Source organism: Balaenoptera borealis (genome assembly GCF_965194805.1).
Source record: "Balaenoptera borealis genome assembly, contig: HAP1_SCAFFOLD_905, whole genome shotgun sequence".
In the NCBI taxonomy this organism is placed as follows: Eukaryota; Metazoa; Chordata; class Mammalia; order Artiodactyla; family Balaenopteridae; genus Balaenoptera; species Balaenoptera borealis.
The window spans coordinates 115,534-133,435 of record NW_028123299.1 but is presented as its reverse complement, the minus strand read 5'-3'; the positions used below and the strand labels follow the sequence as shown (position 1 = coordinate 133,435).

Here is a 17,902-nt window from a genome sequence, read left to right as displayed (position 1 = left end):
TCTATGACAGTTCCTCATTCCTTCCTTGTTTTTCATGATTTTGACAGTCTTGAGGAATATTTGTCTGATATTTTGTAGAATTGTTCTCAGTCTGGGTTTGGCTGATGTTTTTCTCATGATTCGACTGGAGTTATAGGTTTTGACAAAGAATACCGCAGAAGCGAAGTAACCGTCTCATCACATCATAACAGAGAGTATGTAGTGTCTCCGTGACATCACTGGTGATGTGAAACATCATCACTTGCATAACATGGTGTTTGCTTGGTTTCTCCACTGTAAAGTTACTTTTTCTCCCATTTTATACTGTCTCTGGAATTCAATCATTAAGGCCAGCCCAGGACTGGACTTAAGGGGAAGATTAAGCTTCACCTCCACCTCCTTGGGGAGGAGATGGATGCCGGGGGGGGGCGGGGGGGAGGTTACCTACATATGGAATTCTTCTGTTGGCAAGATTTGTCTTCTCCCTCCCTCCTATTATTTATTTATTTATACACTCATTTATTTACTCCATTATGTTTTAATATGGATTCTTTATAATCTATATACATAATTACAACCTTAAAAACCTCTGGTTCCCCCACTGACATATAAACTTTTTGAGGAAAGGCTCTGTTTCTTTTTTATTTTTGTACACTCTATGCGTTTAGCATAGTCCCCTAATTTATAGTGGACTTCCAGTAATTATTTTTTAATGGATATCTTTCCACTTCAACTGAAAAGTACCCTTTCCTTATATAATAGCATTCTAAATCCAAAATAAAAGTAGATTTTAAAATAAGTAAAAGTAAACTCATGCATGATCACCCTGTAATAAGTATGTAAAAAAGCACAGGGTACTGCAGAAATAACTTAACCATTTGAGTTGGATGTGTCTCCAAAAAATATTGAAGCCACATTTGGAAAGAAATTACAGTATTTGATAAGCCAAGGATATGACCTGCTGTGTGCTTTCTCTTTTTTGTTCAGATCACCAAAGGAGATTAAGACCCCGTTTTCTCCCTTCTCTGGAAAATTATCATCTGATGCAGTCACTCAGATAACAACAGAGAGTCCAGGAAAAACCATGTTTTCATCTGAGATTTTTGTTAATGCTGAAGATCGTGGACATGATATTCCAGACCTCAGTACACAGAAGTTGGGCAAAGTTCCTGTCAAGTTTGCTTCATCATCTTCAGTCCAACAGATTACTGTTCTTCATGGCACAGATGGTAAGAGAATTTTAGGTCACATTACCAACTTTTGTGTGTCATTAACTAAGAAATTTCTTGATTGGGTCTTTCTAGTTAGAAAACCTAATTTTAATTTTAAGCATTAGGTTGTACATGATTAAAACATCTTTTATTTACATAGCTATGAAGAGAATATAATTTATTATGTTTTTACTTCAATTTCTAGTGAAGTTAACAACCTATGTGAAACTCATGCTACTTGTGGCTGACGTATTTTCAACTCATAATACTTGTCATAAGAATGCAAGTAGTTCATGAAAACATAAAAACTATAGAGGTTCAATTTTAGGGAGGTAGATAACTATTTGGCATTGTTTCTTTTACTATTGTTTTGCATGATACAGTGAACAGATAGCAAACACAATACCAGTCTATTTCTTGCTCAAGAAACGTTGAGCAGGGACCCAGGTTGACTGTGACTCTGCTTTCTTTAAAACATGGAACCTTGGATTCATCATCATAGTCAACTGGAAGGGACGAAAAGCATGGAGGAGCACATGTTGGGAGGCTTTTATGGGCTAGGCCTAGGTGTGGCCCACATCACTTTCCACTGACTAGGAATAGTTTAGCTGTGCTTTCCAGGATGAAGAAGAAATGAGTTTTGGTGAACAGCTAGCAATTTCTACCATAAGGTCTACATTTAGAGTGTTCCTATGCTATCATGACAGTGATATTTTTATAGTGCTTATACTATATAACATTCAAAATTATAGCAAGTTATTTTCTTTTTCAGACCAGTAACTGGAAAGTTAAGTTCCCATTCTACCTCCAAATGAGGGTGGGAACTTTCAATTACTAATTTTAAAGTATTCAACAGTTTGTACAAATCTATTCAAAATATATTTTAAGTTTTCCTACTTGTGCAAAAAGTTTACCTGTCTGTAGGTATAAATGGAATATGCCTAAATGTATAAAGAAAATTGCTTAGTTCCACATGTAAATTGCACTGAATTTAATTTGAATAAATACATTTATATGTTGAAATGGTTATATTTCTTTTCTTTTTTTTTTTTTTTACTTTTATTTATTTTATTTTTGGCTGTGTTGGGTCTTCATCGCTGCGTGCAGCCTTTCTCTAGTTGCGGCGAGCGGGGGCTACTCTTCGTTGCGGTGCACGGGCTTCTCATTGCGGTGGCTTCTCTTGTGGTGGAGCACGGGCTCTAGGCGCGTGGGCTTCGGTGCATGGGCTCAGTAGTTGTGGCTCGCGGGCTCTAGAGCGCAGGCTCAGTAGTTGTGGCACATGGGCTTAGTTGCTCCGCGGCATGGGGGATCTTCCCGGACCAGGGCTGGCACCCGTGTCCCCTGCATTGGCAGGCGGATCCTTAACCACTGCGCTATCAGGGAAACCCGAGATGGTTATATTTCTTATACATTTTTATTGTGATATAAAATTATGCCCCCCAAATGTATAGTCTAATCAATATCACACAGAACACCTTTAATGTGTCAGTTACCTATTGCCACCGTGATACTGTATAAGAACCTCGAAAATCTCAGTGCTTTATAACAACAGACATTTGCTTTCCTCACTCATGGGCTTATGAGTCAGTTGGAGTTTGGCATCAGGATGCAAAAACGGTTTGGGTCTGTTCCACATGCCTTGTACTGAAACCCAGGCTACTCTGGGTATGCTGTTTTCATGTTGGTGGCAGAGCACAGGAGAGGAAATCCAACTGTGAAAGTGTATTTTATACCTCTTCTGACATCAAATGGATCGGTCTACATAGAGCCCACAGTTCACGGTCTTACCTTTACATACAGGTACTTGGTAGAAAAGACTCCTTTAAAAGAGAAATATTATTTGGTTTAATAATAAAAGATTTTTAACTCTGTGGATTCAGAAGTAAAATTTTAAAAATATTTTAAAAGTATACAGAATAGCATGTTGAATTTATGACTATGTGTCCACTGCTCTGAATTAACAAATTAAGAGTAATATGCTATATGTTTATATTTAGTTCCATTTGCAAGTTTTTTGAAGGAATAAAGTTTATGGTTGGACTTTCTTCTTTACCCTTCTGCAGTCCTTTCTTTCTCTCCCAGGAACAACCATTATTTGCTGAATAGTCGCTTCTTCCCCCAGAGATAGGCAGTCCAAAGTAACTTTAAGACTTCTGCATCCAAACAGAAAGTTGTTGAGAATTTCAAAAAGCCACTTATCTTGCCTCTGAATTCTCCATCTCCACATGGTAGCCATTCTTGCCCTGGGTCCATTGTAATTCTGCCCAATTGTTGTTGTCCATTTTCTGCAAACTTTGAACTAAATGGTAAATTTAACCATCACCACCAAGCTTTATATACACTGGTGGAGGAAGAAAACTACTAAGTCAATATTCTAACAATAATGACTACAGCAACGTCCAAAGAGAAGTAGAGGCTACAGCCTATTTTTCCTGTTATTTAAATTCTTCCAGCCTCTATACATTTCTTCATTCTCCTTGAATTCAGCCAGGTTCTCATTGGCTGGGGCTTTGCCTGATAGGTTGGTACAAGTATTCCTAAGTAGTCTAAGGCTTTGCTAGCCCTGCATAGGTTTAAGGTCATTTTTTGTTAATTTCTATGACCAGGCTTGGTAAAGTGGTCCCCTAGGTGTAAGCCATACTCCTACTGACTTTCTTCTTTTAAGGTAACCTTATTTCTCCCTGATAGTTAAGGTCAATTGTAGTTTTAGTCAACACTATGGCATCCTATTCCCTGTATTGTTTCAGTGACATAAAGAATGTAAAATGACTAGATGGCTCCTGTCTCCCGGTAGAAGTGCCCCTCCCTTATTTCTAAGATCTTCCATCAAACAAAGCAGAGTCACAGAGATAGAAAGCAAAAGATTTTAAAGGCTTCTGCCTTTGTTCCTAAATATATGCATTCTGTCTGTAGGATAGGCAAGTGCCATATGTGGTTCTGAGCACATGCCGTATTTGGCAAGCTAGCATTCCAGCCTCAGAAAGTGATGCCTCCCAGCTTGTGCCATGACAGTTATCAGTAAATTGTTCACTCGCTTTTTTGTTTTTGAGTTTACCATAGCTGTGGGTGATCAGGCTTGTGAGGAGAACAGTGACTCCCTTTAGGCATCAGCCTGTTGTCTCATTTCCTTCACTATGAAGTCAGTTCCTTGGTTGGAAGCAGGGTACTAGTAATATGGATTCCATGTCAAATCATCAGAATGATGGAGTGGTCAAGGATGGTAACACAATTCTAAGTAATATAAAAGTTGTTATTGCGTCCAGAATGAAGGAGATCTCATTCTACTCTGGGACTATCAGACTCTGTCTAGAGTATTTTGATTTTTATAAACTAGACATGGGCAACTAGGAGTCCATCTAGAGGTGATTACAGGATGCAAGAGAAGACCATGGTCCATAAGGATAAACTGAAGAAGCTGTTGTGTTTAATCAGGAGAAGTGGTAGCTATCTACAAAATTCTATTTGAATGAGCAGTACAACCCCATGAATACTGAGGAGTAACCTAAACAAGAATTTTATAGGACTCATGTGATGGCAATACTAATCCTTTGTGTAGGCATAGAAAAGGAGAGTAGACTAAAAGGAGGGATGGGATATTTCTGAATGGGAAAATTGAATATTTAAAGATGTCATTTATTCCCAAATGAATTTAAACTCTAATGTAATTCTACTCAAAATTCTAATGGAATTGTTCTTTTGAACTTGTTTAATTGATCTTAAGTTTTTTCCGGAAGACTAATAAAGAAAATACTGGAAAAGAAGAGTAATGGGGAGGATAAATTTTAGCAGCAGCCGGTGGAGTGTTTTAATGGGATGCCTGGAAGTTGCAGACATTATTCTCACCCTTGACCTATGGGCCCAGACTTAGTCATATGTCCATACATGTCTGCAAGGGAGATTGGGAAATACAGTGTACAGATGAGCAGTATGTACCCAGCTAAATATCAAAATGCTGTTACAGAGAGAGAGAGAGTTTCTACCACATCATGAAAGAAAAACAAGTGTATAGAAAAAGATTTCAGGGACTTCCCTGGTGGCGCAGTGGTTAAGAATCCACCTGCCAGTGCAGGGGACACGGGTTCGAGCCCTGGTCCGGGAAGATCCCACATGCCGCAGAGCAACTAAGCCCGTGTGCCACAACTACTGAGCCTGTGCTCTAGAGCCTGCGAGCCACAACTACTGAGCCCATGCTCCACAACTACTGAAGCCTGCGTGCCTAGAGCCTGTGCTCCACAACAAGAGAAGCCACTGCAGTGAGAAGAGTGAGAAGCTCGCGCACCACAACGAACAGTAGCCCCCCCACACCGCAACTAGAGAAAGCCCGCGTGCAGCAATGAAGACCCAATGAAGCAAAAAAATAAGAAGAAGAAGAAAAAGATTTCATCTTCTATAATAATCAAATTACTACCATGTCACAGACATTTTAGAAAGAATTTTAGCAGTTAGTATTTAAAAAAAAGAAACTTTATAAATGACATAATTTTTCACTCTGAAATCAGAAAACTTATGTGAAATGGGGCAGCAGGGGAGAATGGGTATGCTATAAACAGGAAGTCTTTATTACAGAATTCTTTATTATTGAAAATTTAATCCAGCCTAAATTTTTAACATTATGAGAAGGGTTAAATACACTTAATGTGTAGTAGAATGATAAAAAATGTGACGATAGGAAATAAAATGAATATTTTATTATCAATGTAAAGTAGAAAAACTGAATTCCACATTATACATACTATACACAACTATGTAAACAAATAAGAAATACAGAGGAAAGACCTGTAGAAATACATTAAAATATTAATAATAGTTATCTTTGAGTGGTAAGACTTTGTCTTTTTTATTTCTGTGTATTTTTTTAATATTGAGAAGTTATACTTTTTTAATGGGAAACTTATTTTGAAAATCTGCCACATAGAAGAGAATTAGATTTACTTTCTATGACTCTGGAGGGAGAACCTTCAAAGATCAGTAGTAGGGGTTAACAACGACCAGGTTTGGGTTCAATATAAGATAAAGTGTTTCTTAGTTAGAGCCATCTAAATATGGAATAGATTGCTAGGAAGTCGTCTTCTCAATGAATCCTACCCTTACCACTCTATTTAAACTGCATCCTGCTGCAATTTCCCAAATACTTCTAATCTTCCTCAGCATTTTCTAATTTTTGGGGGGGGAGTGGCTGTTTTGGGTCTTTGTTGCTGCACACGGGCTTTCCCTAGCTGTGGTGAGTAGGGGCTACTCTTCGTTGTGGTGCATGGGTTTCTTATTGTGGTGGCTTCTCCTGTTGCAGAGCGTGGGCTCTAGGCGCACAGGCTTCAGTAGTTGCAGCACGAGGGCTCAGTACTCGCAGCACAAGGGCCCTAGAGCACGTGGGCTTCAGTAGTTGCGGCACATGGGCTCAGTAGTTGTGGCGCTCGGGCTCTAGGGCGGGCGGGCTTTGGTAGTTGTGGCACGCAGGCTCAGTAGTTGTGGTGCACAGGCTTAGTTGCTCCACAGCATGTGAGATCTTCCCAGACCAGGTATCGAACCCCTGTCCCCTGCATTGGCAGGCAGATTCTTAACCCACTGCACCACCAGGGAAGTCCCAGTATTTTCTAATTTTTTATGTCACTAATAATTTATAAAAATACTAGATGATTTACTTATTTAGTATGCTAATTGTTTACTGTCTATCTCCCTCTTCTAGAATGCTAGTTTACTGATACATTCCAAGAATCTTGACCACTGCTTGGCACATTAAAGGTGCTTAATATTTGTTCAGTTAATTAATAAATGTTTTCTTATTAATTATTCTGATCTTTATGTCCTTAGGCCAGCCTTTACTGTTGCCATATAAGCCTTCTGGTAGTACAAAGATGTACTATGTTCCCCAATTAAGACAAATTCCTTCATCTCTGGATTCCAAGTCAGACACCACCATTGAGAGCTCACACTCAGGTATTATGCAGAAATTATTCAAAATTTTATTTTTTGAAATTTTATTTGTGGATTGGCTGTTTAATTCTGGATGACATATGAAAGCTCAGTGCTCTTTAATCTTTAAGTGAAACATGGAGATTTTCATGACACAGGCTCTGGTTCAGATAGGTGAGTTATTTGGTCAGATGTATTGTGTACACTCAAACATTTGATAAATATTTGAAGAAAATTGTATGAACAGTTACTTGTTTGGGTTAGTGGACTCCATCTAGGACAAAGGTTTCCAAGTTTTCTCTGTTCACAGTCACCTTAGTGTTTGGGTGATTTCTTTTCTCATCATCGTGGGGATATAAATCATCAGCAGCATATAAATACATGAAGTATTTTTTCAGACACTAAGCTATTATGTTATTAGGGTATAAAAATACTTAGCGTTTTGATCTTACAGCTTAATAAGCAAAAATATTTTTCGTTTTGTGTTTGAAAGAAAACATTTTACTTTGTTCAGAAATATGCATAATTACTTGCTAACGAGATATGTGTGGCTATTAGGGCACAGTTTCTCAAACCTTGAGATGAGATTGGACACAACCACCCTCATTTATTGCTTTTGTTACAGAAACCGTCAAAAATCCAACTCTGCAGAGATACAGACAGCAGCATTGAAAGGAATGTAGCAGTATCTAATGTTGAAACTTTAAACTATCTTTAGCGATTAGTTTTTGTCCTGTACACCAGATATTACATATCACTCTTTCTCTAGAATTTTAAAATATCCCACAACATCCCTGTGAGATCACCACAATAGAACTGCAGATTTAGAAAATGAATAGCATCCTGTGGAGGAACTGAATAAATATTTTCTGTGGAAAATTATAAGGATACAGAGTTGGTATGGTGCGGGGTTTTGATTGTTGGGATAACATATTGATTGGTCCACAGGAGTTGACTTGGTTCAGTTTAGATATAAATTGTTCATGATTTGTCAATAGACATCTTTATAGGTGTAGAAATTAAAAAGAAAGTAGTTGTCCCTGGTCTTACGCAGATTTTCTGTTAATTTTAAGAGGACCCAACTAGTATCTAATGGTAACTGAGTTAAAGCCCCGATATAATTGCTCCTGATTTCCCACTGTGATGCCACTGAAAAAAAGAACCACAAAATGCTCATATGTTAGGATTGATTATGAAGCCTATAACCAGGAACTGGAAGAAATTTTCACTACCTGCATGGCTATGATTTTAAAAACTCACTTAGTGGCTACGAGACATAAAACAAGCTTACTTAATTGATTGTAGGTAGGAAAATCTTTTATCTCAGTCTCACTTTCAGCCCCCTAGTTCAGAAGACAGAATGTACCAATAGAAGTCTAATCAGGTGTTCCAGTATTTTTTGAGGCCTCCTGTGTACTTCTATTCATTTACATCCTAACTCTTCCCTTTGGAGACATTAACTTTGAGAAAAATTGGACAGTAGTGGGAAGAGGAAATGACTCAGGGATGGTACACTGTATCCTGAGAAATACTGTCCGTATAAATAAAGTACTGAATGCATCAGTTAGACAAGAAGAGATCTGTTGGCTATATATACTTGAGGTTGTCATTTATCATGTTCTGCATCTATTCTGAGAGTGAGGGAGTTGACAGTAGAAAATAATAGTTTCTTAGACCAGTAGAGCTGATCTAGATGAAAGCCTAGGAATTGTTCTGATAGATAGTGTCTATTAGTATGTTGTGATTCTATAGATACTAGAAAGATCCAACTAGAGTTTGGGGCCAAGGGCAAGTCATAAACCATTGCAGATATTTGGACCAAATAATTTCTCCTCAGTTGAGAATGAGTAAACAATTGAACTCATAAAATTCTTTTAGAGACAAAAACAAAGGGACTTCCCTGGTGGCGCAGTGGTTAAGAATCCGCCTGCCAATACAGAGGACACGGGTTCCAGCCCTGGTCCGGGAAGATCCCACATGCCACAGAGCAACTAAGCCTGTGCGCCACAACTACTGAGCCTGCGCTTTAGAGCCTGCGAGCCACGACTACTGAAGCCCGCATGCCTAGAGCCCGTGCTCCACAACAAGAGAAGCCACTGCAATGAGAAGCCCGCGCACTGCAACGAAATGTAGCCCCCGCTCGCCGCAACTAGAGGAAGCCCGTGCACAGCACCGAAGACCCTACACAGGCAAAAATAAAAATAAATAAATTAAAAACAAAACAAAAACAAAAAAACAAGGCAAAGGTAACCTCGCAAAGAAAGAGATAGATGTTAGAGATTTACTCATTAGGTCAAGTAACACTCTGAAGTAGTAACAGGATTTCATTTATATCTGACAGTAAGTTCTGTGAAGATAGGTACTATGTCTTTTTTTTTGTAAGCCATTTTATACCTCATACCAATATATAATATAGATGTTATTTTTATATTCATTTAAAGACATTTAAATATTTTGTGTACTAGTACTGTCAATAGGAGCAAAAAGCCATGGGGAGAGAACTGGTTGGGATTTTTAAAACAAAGTGAGGAGTTAATAGCAGAAAAAAATGGTGGAGTAAAGACCTCCAACATTTTGCCCTGTGATAAAAGCAACAGAATTTTGGCAAAACTTTATGGAAAACTTTTCCAAAACTCGAAATTAACCAAAGGCTTGTAGCTTTTGTAGTAAGCATTTATTCAAGAAAAATGGCTGAACCTTGATAAGAATAGTAAGCTTGTGGCATTTTACCTTGCCCTATTCTCATTGCCACACTCAGCTCAGTGATAACCTTGAAAAATATCAGCCTGCATTCCCAGGACTGGAGGGAGCAGAACAGAGCTGGACCTCTTTCACAATTTCATTCCCAAAGAATTGTCAGTATTTGATCTGTCTGATGGCTCTCTGGAAGACTCCACTCAAAAGGCTTATCTTTATTTGACCTTACCCAGAGCTATCCAGTGCGTATGAGCCTCTGTGTCTATGTGTGAGGTGTTTGTCAAAAAACACTTACAGGCAAGTGTTTTATTTTAGTTTCTTAAATATTTATTTATTTTATTTATTTATTTTGGCTGCGCCGGGTCTTAGTTGCACCACTCAGGATCTTCGTTGCGGCATGCGGACTCCTTAGTTGCAGGACCTAGTTCCCTGACCAGGGATCGATCCCGGGGCCCCTGCATTGGGAGCCCGGAGTCTTACCCCCTAGACCACCAGGGAAGTCCCCAGGCAACTGTTTTAATGTCACAATGCAGGAGGCAGTGGATAACACTTTAGACAAACAATAGACTAACCAAAAGCTTTAACGGAAAAACTGAGGATGAGATGTCCATAGATATTTTGAAAAGCATTGATATATTCCTAGGACTCTAGAAGACCACAAGTGTGCACAGGCCTGAGTGCATGCTCAGGAAAGATCTGAGAGGGGCCTACCCTTTACCTTTGGCTGCCCTTGAGGCTCTGGGCAAGAAGAAAGGGAAGGCTAAGGCAGAATTGATAACTCCCTGCCCTCAGCATTGATGGCTATGTGCACGTAGTCCCTCGGCAAAGACTGGGAGATTTATTGTTTCTAGATGTTTAAGGATACCTCCATCTAGGCATTAGCTGACCACTAAGCTAGTTGAGTGGCAGCTTCAGTAGACTTCATAGAATTTGTTCAGAAAAGTTACTTAAAAAAAAAACAGCGTAAAGCAACAGCAGGAAACTGTAGGGAGGTAGTAGACTCTGATTTCCAGGGTTGTCACATTATATTTTTTAAGATGTCGAGTTTTCAACAAAAAGTTACAAGATATGGAAATTCAAAGTAAAAACAAAATATATGGACCATACAAAAGTTTAGAAACTGTCTGTGAGGAATCTCAGACATTGGACTTACTAAATGAAGATGTTAAAATAGCTATTTAAAATATGTTCAAAGAACTAAATGAAACCATGTCTAAAGAAGTATAGGGAGAGGGGCAAGATGGCGGAAGAGTAAGACGAGGAGATCACCTTCCTTCCCACAGATACAGTAGAAATACATCTACACGTGGAACTGCTCCTACAGAACACCCACTGAACGCTGGCAGAAGACGTCAGAACTCCCAAAAGGCAAGAGACTCCCCACGTACTTGGGTAGGGCAAAAGAAAAAAGAAAAAACAGAGACAAAAGAATAGGGACAGGACCTGCACCAGTGGGAGGGAGCTGTGAAGGAGGAAAGGTTTCCACACACTAGGAAGCCCCTTCACGGGCAGAGACTGTGGGTGGCAGAGGGGGGAAGCTTCGGAGCCACGGAGGAGAGCGCAGCCACAGGGGTGCGGAGGGCAAAGCGGAGAGATTCCCGCACGGAGGAGCGGTGCTGAGTGGCACTCACCAGCCCGAGAGGCTTGTCTGCTCAGCCGCTGGGGCGGGTGGGGGCTGGGAGCTGAGGCTCGGGCTTCGGTGCTAGCCGAGAGGGAGTCCGGGAAAAAGTCTGCAGCTGCCAAAGAGGCAAGAGACTTTTTCTTGCCTCTTTGTTTCGTGGCGCGCAAGGAGAGGGGATTCAGAGCGCCGCCTAAACGAGCTCCAGAGACGGGCGCGAGCCGCGGCTATAAGCGCGGACCCCAGAGGCGGGCGCGAGCCGTGGCTAACAGCGCGGACCCCAGAGACGGGCGTGAGCCGCGGTTATCAGCGTGGACCCCAGAGACGGGCGGGAGACGCTAAGGCTGCTGCTGCCGCCACCAAGAAGCCTGTGTGCGAGCACAGGTCACTCTACACACCGCCCCTCCCGGGAGCCTGTGCAGCTCGCCACTGCCAGGGTCCCGTGATCCAGGGACAACTTCGCCGGGAGAACGCACGGCGCGCCTCAGGCTGCTGCAACGTCACGCCGGCCTCTGCTGCCGCAGGCTTGCCCCGCCTCCTCCATACCGCTCCCTCCCCCCGGCCTGAGTGAGCCAGAGCTCCCGAAGCAGCTGCTTCTTTAACCCCGTCCTGTCTGGGCGGGGAACAGACGCCCTCAGGCGACCTACACGCAGAGGCGGGTCCAAATCCAAAGCTGAACTCCGGGAGCTGTACGAACAAAGAAGAGAAAGGGAAGTCTCTCCCAGCAGCCTCAGAAGCAGTGGGTTAAAGCTCCACAAACAACTTGATGTGCCTGCATCTGTTGAATACCTGAATAGACAACGAATCATCCCAAATTCAAGAGGTGGACTTTGGGAGCAGAATATATTAATTTTTCCCCTTTTCCTTTTTTTGTGAGTGTATATGTGTATGCTTCTGGGTGAGATTTTGTCTGTATAGCTTTGCTTTCACCATTAGTCCTAGGGTTAGGTCCGTCCATGTTTTTTTTCTTTGTTTTTTTGTTCACTCAAAAAAATTTTTTTTCCTAATAAATGTTTTCTTAATATTTTTTCCCTTATTTTCTATTTTTAGAAATTAAAAAAAAATTTTAATAAGTTTTTTCATATTTTTTATTTTAAAAAATTAAACATTTTTTCTTAATAAATTTTTTTCTTAATAATTTTTTTCTTATTTTTTACTACAAAAAATTAATAAATCTATTTTTAAAAATTAAAAAAAATTTTTTTTCTGAATACATTTATTCTTAATTTTTTTTCTTATTTTTTATTATAATAGCTTTATTTTATTTTATTTTATCCTCTTTCTTTCTTTCTTTCTATTTTTTTCTCCTTTTTATTCTGAGCCATGTGGACGAAAGGCTCTTGGTGCTCCAGCCAGGCATCAGGGCTGTGCCTCTGAGGTGGGAGAGCCAACTTCAGGACACTGGTCCACAAGAGACCTCCCTTCTCCACGTAACATCAAACGGTGAAAATCTCTCAGAGACCTCCATCTCAACATCAAGACCCAGCTTAACTCAACGACCAGCAAGCTACAGTGCTGGACACCCTATGCCAAACAACTAGCAAGACAGGAATACAGCCCCATCCATTAGCAGAGAGGCTGCCTAAAATCATAATAAGGCCACAGACACCCCAAAACACACCACCAGACGTGGACGTGCCCACCAGAAAGACAAAATCCAACCTCATCCACCAGAACACAGGCACTAGTCCCCTCCACCAGGAAGCCTACACAACCCACTGAACCAACCTTAGCCACTGGGGACAGATACCAAAAGCAACGGGAACTACGAACCTGCAGCCTGTGAAAAGGAGACCCCAAACACAGTAAGATAAGCAAAATGAGAAGACAAAAAACCACACAGCAGGTGAAGGAGCAGGGTCAAAACACACCAGACCTAACAGATGAAGAGGAAATAGGCAGTCTACCTGAAAAAGAATTCAGAATAATGATAGTAAAGATGATCCAAAATCTTGGAAATAGAATAGACAAAATGCAAGAAACATTTAACAAGGACGTAGAAGAACTAGAGAGGAACCAAGCAACGATGAAAAACACAATAAATGAAATTAAAAATACTCTAGACGGGATCAATAGCAGAATAACTGAGGCAGAAGAACGGATAAGTGACCTGGAAGATAAAATAGTGGAAATAACTACTGCAGAGCAGAATAAAGAAAAAAGAATGAAAAGAACTGAGGACAGTCTCAGAGACCTCTGGGACAACATTAAACGCACCAACATTCGAATTATAGGGGTCCCAGAAGAAGAAGAGAAAAAGAAAGGGACTGAGAAAATATTTGAAGAGATTATAGTTGAAAACTTCCCTAATATGGGAAAGGAAATAGTTAATCAAGTCCTGGAAGCACAGAGAGTCCCATACAGGATAAATCCAAGGAGAAACATGCCAAGACACATATTAATCAAACTATCAAAAATTAAATATAAAGAAAGCATATTAAGAGCAGCAAGGGAAAAACAACAAATAACACACAAGGGAATCCCCATAAGGTTAACATCTGATCTTTCAGCAGAAACTCTGCAAGCCAGAAGGGAGTGGCAGGATATACTTAAAGTCATGAAGGAGAAAAACCTACAACCAAGGTTACTCTACCCAGCAAGGATCTCATTCAGATTCGATGGAGAAATGAAAACCTTTACAGACAAGCAAAAGCTGAGAGAGTTCAGCACCACCAAACCAGCTTTACAACAAATGCTAAAGGAACTTCTCTAGGCAAGAAACACAAGAGAAGGAAAACACCTACAATAACAAACATAAACTATTTAAGAAAATGGGAATAGGAACATACATATCAATAATTACCTTAAATATAAATGGATTAAATGCTCCCACCAAAAGACACAGACTGGCTGAATGGATACAAAAGCAAGACCCATATATATGCTGTCTACAAGAGACCCACTTCAGACCTAGAGACACATACAGACTGAAAGTGAGGGGATGGAAAAAGATATTCCATGCAAATGGAAATCAAAAGAAAGCTGGAGTAGCAATTCTCATATCAGACAAAATAGACTTTAAAATAAAGACTATTACAAGAGACAAAGAAGGACACTATATAATGATCAAGGGATCGATCCAAGAAGAAGATATAACAATTGTAAACATTTATGCACCCAACATAGGAGCACCTCAGTACATAAGGCAAATACTAACAGCCATAAAAGGGGAAATCGACAGCAACACAATCATAGTAGGGGACTTTAACACCCCACTTTCACCAATGGACAGATCATCCAAAATGAAAATAAATAAGGAAACACGAGCTTTAAATGATACATTAAACAAGATGGACTTAATTGATATTTATAGGACATTCCACCCAAAAACAACAGAATACACATTTTTCTCAAGTGCTCATGGAACATTCTCCAGGATAGATCATATCTTGGGTCACAAAACAAGCCTTGGTAAATTTAAGAAAATTGAAATCGTATCAAGTATCTTTTCTGACCACAACGCTATGAGACTAGATATCAATTACAGGAAAAGGTCTGTAAAAAATACAAACACATGGAGGCTACACAATACACTACTTATTAACGAAGTGATCACTGAAGAAATCAAAGGGGAAATCAAAAAATACCTAGAAACAAATGACAATGGAGACACGACGACCCAAAACCTATGGGACGCAGCAAAAGCAGTGCTAAGAGGGAAGTTTATAGCAATAGAAGCCTACATCAAGAAACAGGAAACATCTCGAATAAACAACCTAACCTTGCACCTAAAGCAATTAGAGAAAGAAGAACAAAAAAACCCCAAAGCTAGCAGAAGGAAAGAAATCATAAAGATCAGATCAGAAATAAATGAAAAAGAAATGAAGGAAACAATAGCAAAAATCAATGAAACTAAAAGCTGGTTCTTCAAGAAGATAAACAAAATTGATAAACCATTAGCCAGACTCATCAAGAGAAAAAGGGAGAAGACTCAAATCAATAGAATTAGAAATGAAAAAGGAGAAGTAACCACTGACACTGCAGAAATACAAACGATCATGAGAGATTACTACAAGCAACTCTATGCCAATAAAATGGACAACCTGGAAGAAATGGACAGATGCTTAGAAATGCACAACCCACCGAGACTGAACCAGGAAGAAATAGAAAATATGAACAGACCGATCACAAGCACTGAAATTGAAACTGTGATTAAAAATCTTCCAACAAACAAAAGCCCAGGACCAGATGGCTTCACAGGCGAATTCTATCAAACATTTAGAGAAGAGCTAACACCTATCCTTCTCAAACTCTTCCAAAATATTGCAGAGGGAGGAACACTCCCCAACTCATTCTACGAGGCCACCATCACCCTGATACCAAAACCAGACAAAGATGTCACAAAGAAAGAAAACTACAGGCCAATATCACTGATGAACACAGATGCAAAAATCCTCAACAAAATACTAGCAAACAGAATCCAACAGCACATTAAAAGGATCATACACCATGATCAAGTGGGGTTTATTCCAGGAATGCAAGGATTCTTCAATATACGCAAATCAATCAACGTGAATACATCATATTAACAAATTGAAGGAGAAAAACCATATGATCATCTCAATAGATGCAGAGAAAGCTTTCGACAAAATTCAACACCCATTTATGATAAAAGCCCTGCAGAAAGTAGGCATAGAGGGAACTTTCCTCAACATAATAAAGGCCATATATGACAAACCCACAGCCAACATTGTCCTCAATGGTGAGAAACTGAAACCATTTCCACTAAGATCAGGAACAAGACAAGGTTGCCCACTCTCACCACTATTATTCAACATAGTTTTGGAAGTTTTAGCCACAGCAATCAGAGAAGAAAAAGAAATAAAAGGAATCCAAATCGGAAAAGAAGAAGTAAAGCTGTCACTGTTTGCAGATGACATGATACTATACATAGAGAATCCTAAAACTGGCACCAGAAAACTACTAGAGCTAATCAATGAATTTGGTAAAGTAGCAGGATACAAAATTAATGCACAGAAATCTCTTGCCTTCCTATATACTAATGATGAAAAATCTGAAAGTGAAATTAAGAGAACACTCCCGTTTACCATTGCAACAAAAAGAATAAAATATCTAGGAATAAACCTACCTAAGGAGACAAAAGACCTGTATGCCGAAAATTATAGGACACTGATGAAAGAAATTAAAGATGATACAAATAGATGGAGAGATATACCATGTTCTTGGATTGGAAGAATCAACATTGTGAAAATGACTCTACTACCCAAAGAAATCTACAGATTCAATGCAATCCCTATCAAACTACCACTGGCATTTTTCACAGAACTAGAACCAAAAATTTCACAATTTCTATGGAGAACAAAAGACCCCGAATAGCCAAAGCAATCTTGAGAACGAAAAATGGAGCTGGAGGAATCAGGCTCCCTGACTTCAGACTATATTACAAAGCTACAGGAATCAAGACAGTTTGGTACTGGCACAAAAACAGAAATATAGATCAATGGAACAGGATAGAAAGCCCAGAGATAAACCCACGCACATATGGTCACCTTATCTTTGATAAAGGAGGCAAGCATATACAGTGGAGAAAAGACAGCCTCTTTAATAAGTGGTGCTGGGAAAATTGGACAGGTACATGTAAAAGTATGAAATTAGAACACTCCCTGACACCATACACAAAAATAAACTCAAAATGGATTAAAGACCTAAGTGTAAGGCCAGACACTATCAAACTCTTAGAGGAAAACATAGGCAGAACACTCTATGACATAAATCACAGCAAGATCCTTTTTGACCCAGATCCTAGAGAAATGGAAATAAGAACACAAATAAACAAATGGGACCTAATGAAACTTAAAAGCTTTTGCACAGCAAAGGAAACCATAAACAAGACCAAAAGACAACCCTCAGAATGGGAGAAAATATTTGCAAATGAAGCAACTGACAAAGGATTAATCTCCGAGATTTACAAGCAGCTCATGCAGCTCAATAACAAAAAAACAAACAACCCAATCCAAAAATGGGCAGAAGACCTAAATAGACATTTCTCCAAAGAAGATATACAGATGGCCAACAGACACATGAAAGCATGCTCAACATCATTAATCATTAGAGAAATGCAAATCAAAACTACAATGAGGTATCATCTCACACCGGTCAGAATGGCCATCATCAAAAAATCTAGAAACAATAAATGCTGGAGAGGGTGTGGAGAAAAGGGAGCACTCTTGCACTGTTGGTGGGAATGTAAATTGATACAGCCACTATGGAGGACAGTATGGAGGTTCCTTAAAAAACTACAAATAGAACTACCATACGACCCAGCAATCCCACTTCTGGGCATATACCCTGAGAAAACCATAATTCAAAAAGAGTCATGTACCAAAATGTTCATTGCAGCTCTATTTACAATAGCCAGGACATGGAAGCAACCTAAGTGTCCATCATCGGATGAATGGATAAAGAAGATGTGGCACATATATACAGTGGAATATTACTCAGCCATAAAAAGAAATGAAATGGAGGT

At 39.5% G+C, this 17,902-nt stretch overlaps 1 long non-coding RNA gene across 1 annotated transcript; it reads left to right on the top strand.

Moving 5' to 3' along the window:
* Positions 1-1,071: 1,071 nt before the first annotated feature.
* LOC309621705 lies at positions 1,072-8,675 on the top strand. Its single transcript, XR_014240198.1, has 2 exons — positions 1,072-1,208; positions 6,999-8,675. It is a non-coding gene; the product is annotated as an uncharacterized lncRNA (long non-coding RNA).
* Positions 8,676-17,902: the final 9,227 nt, after the last annotated feature.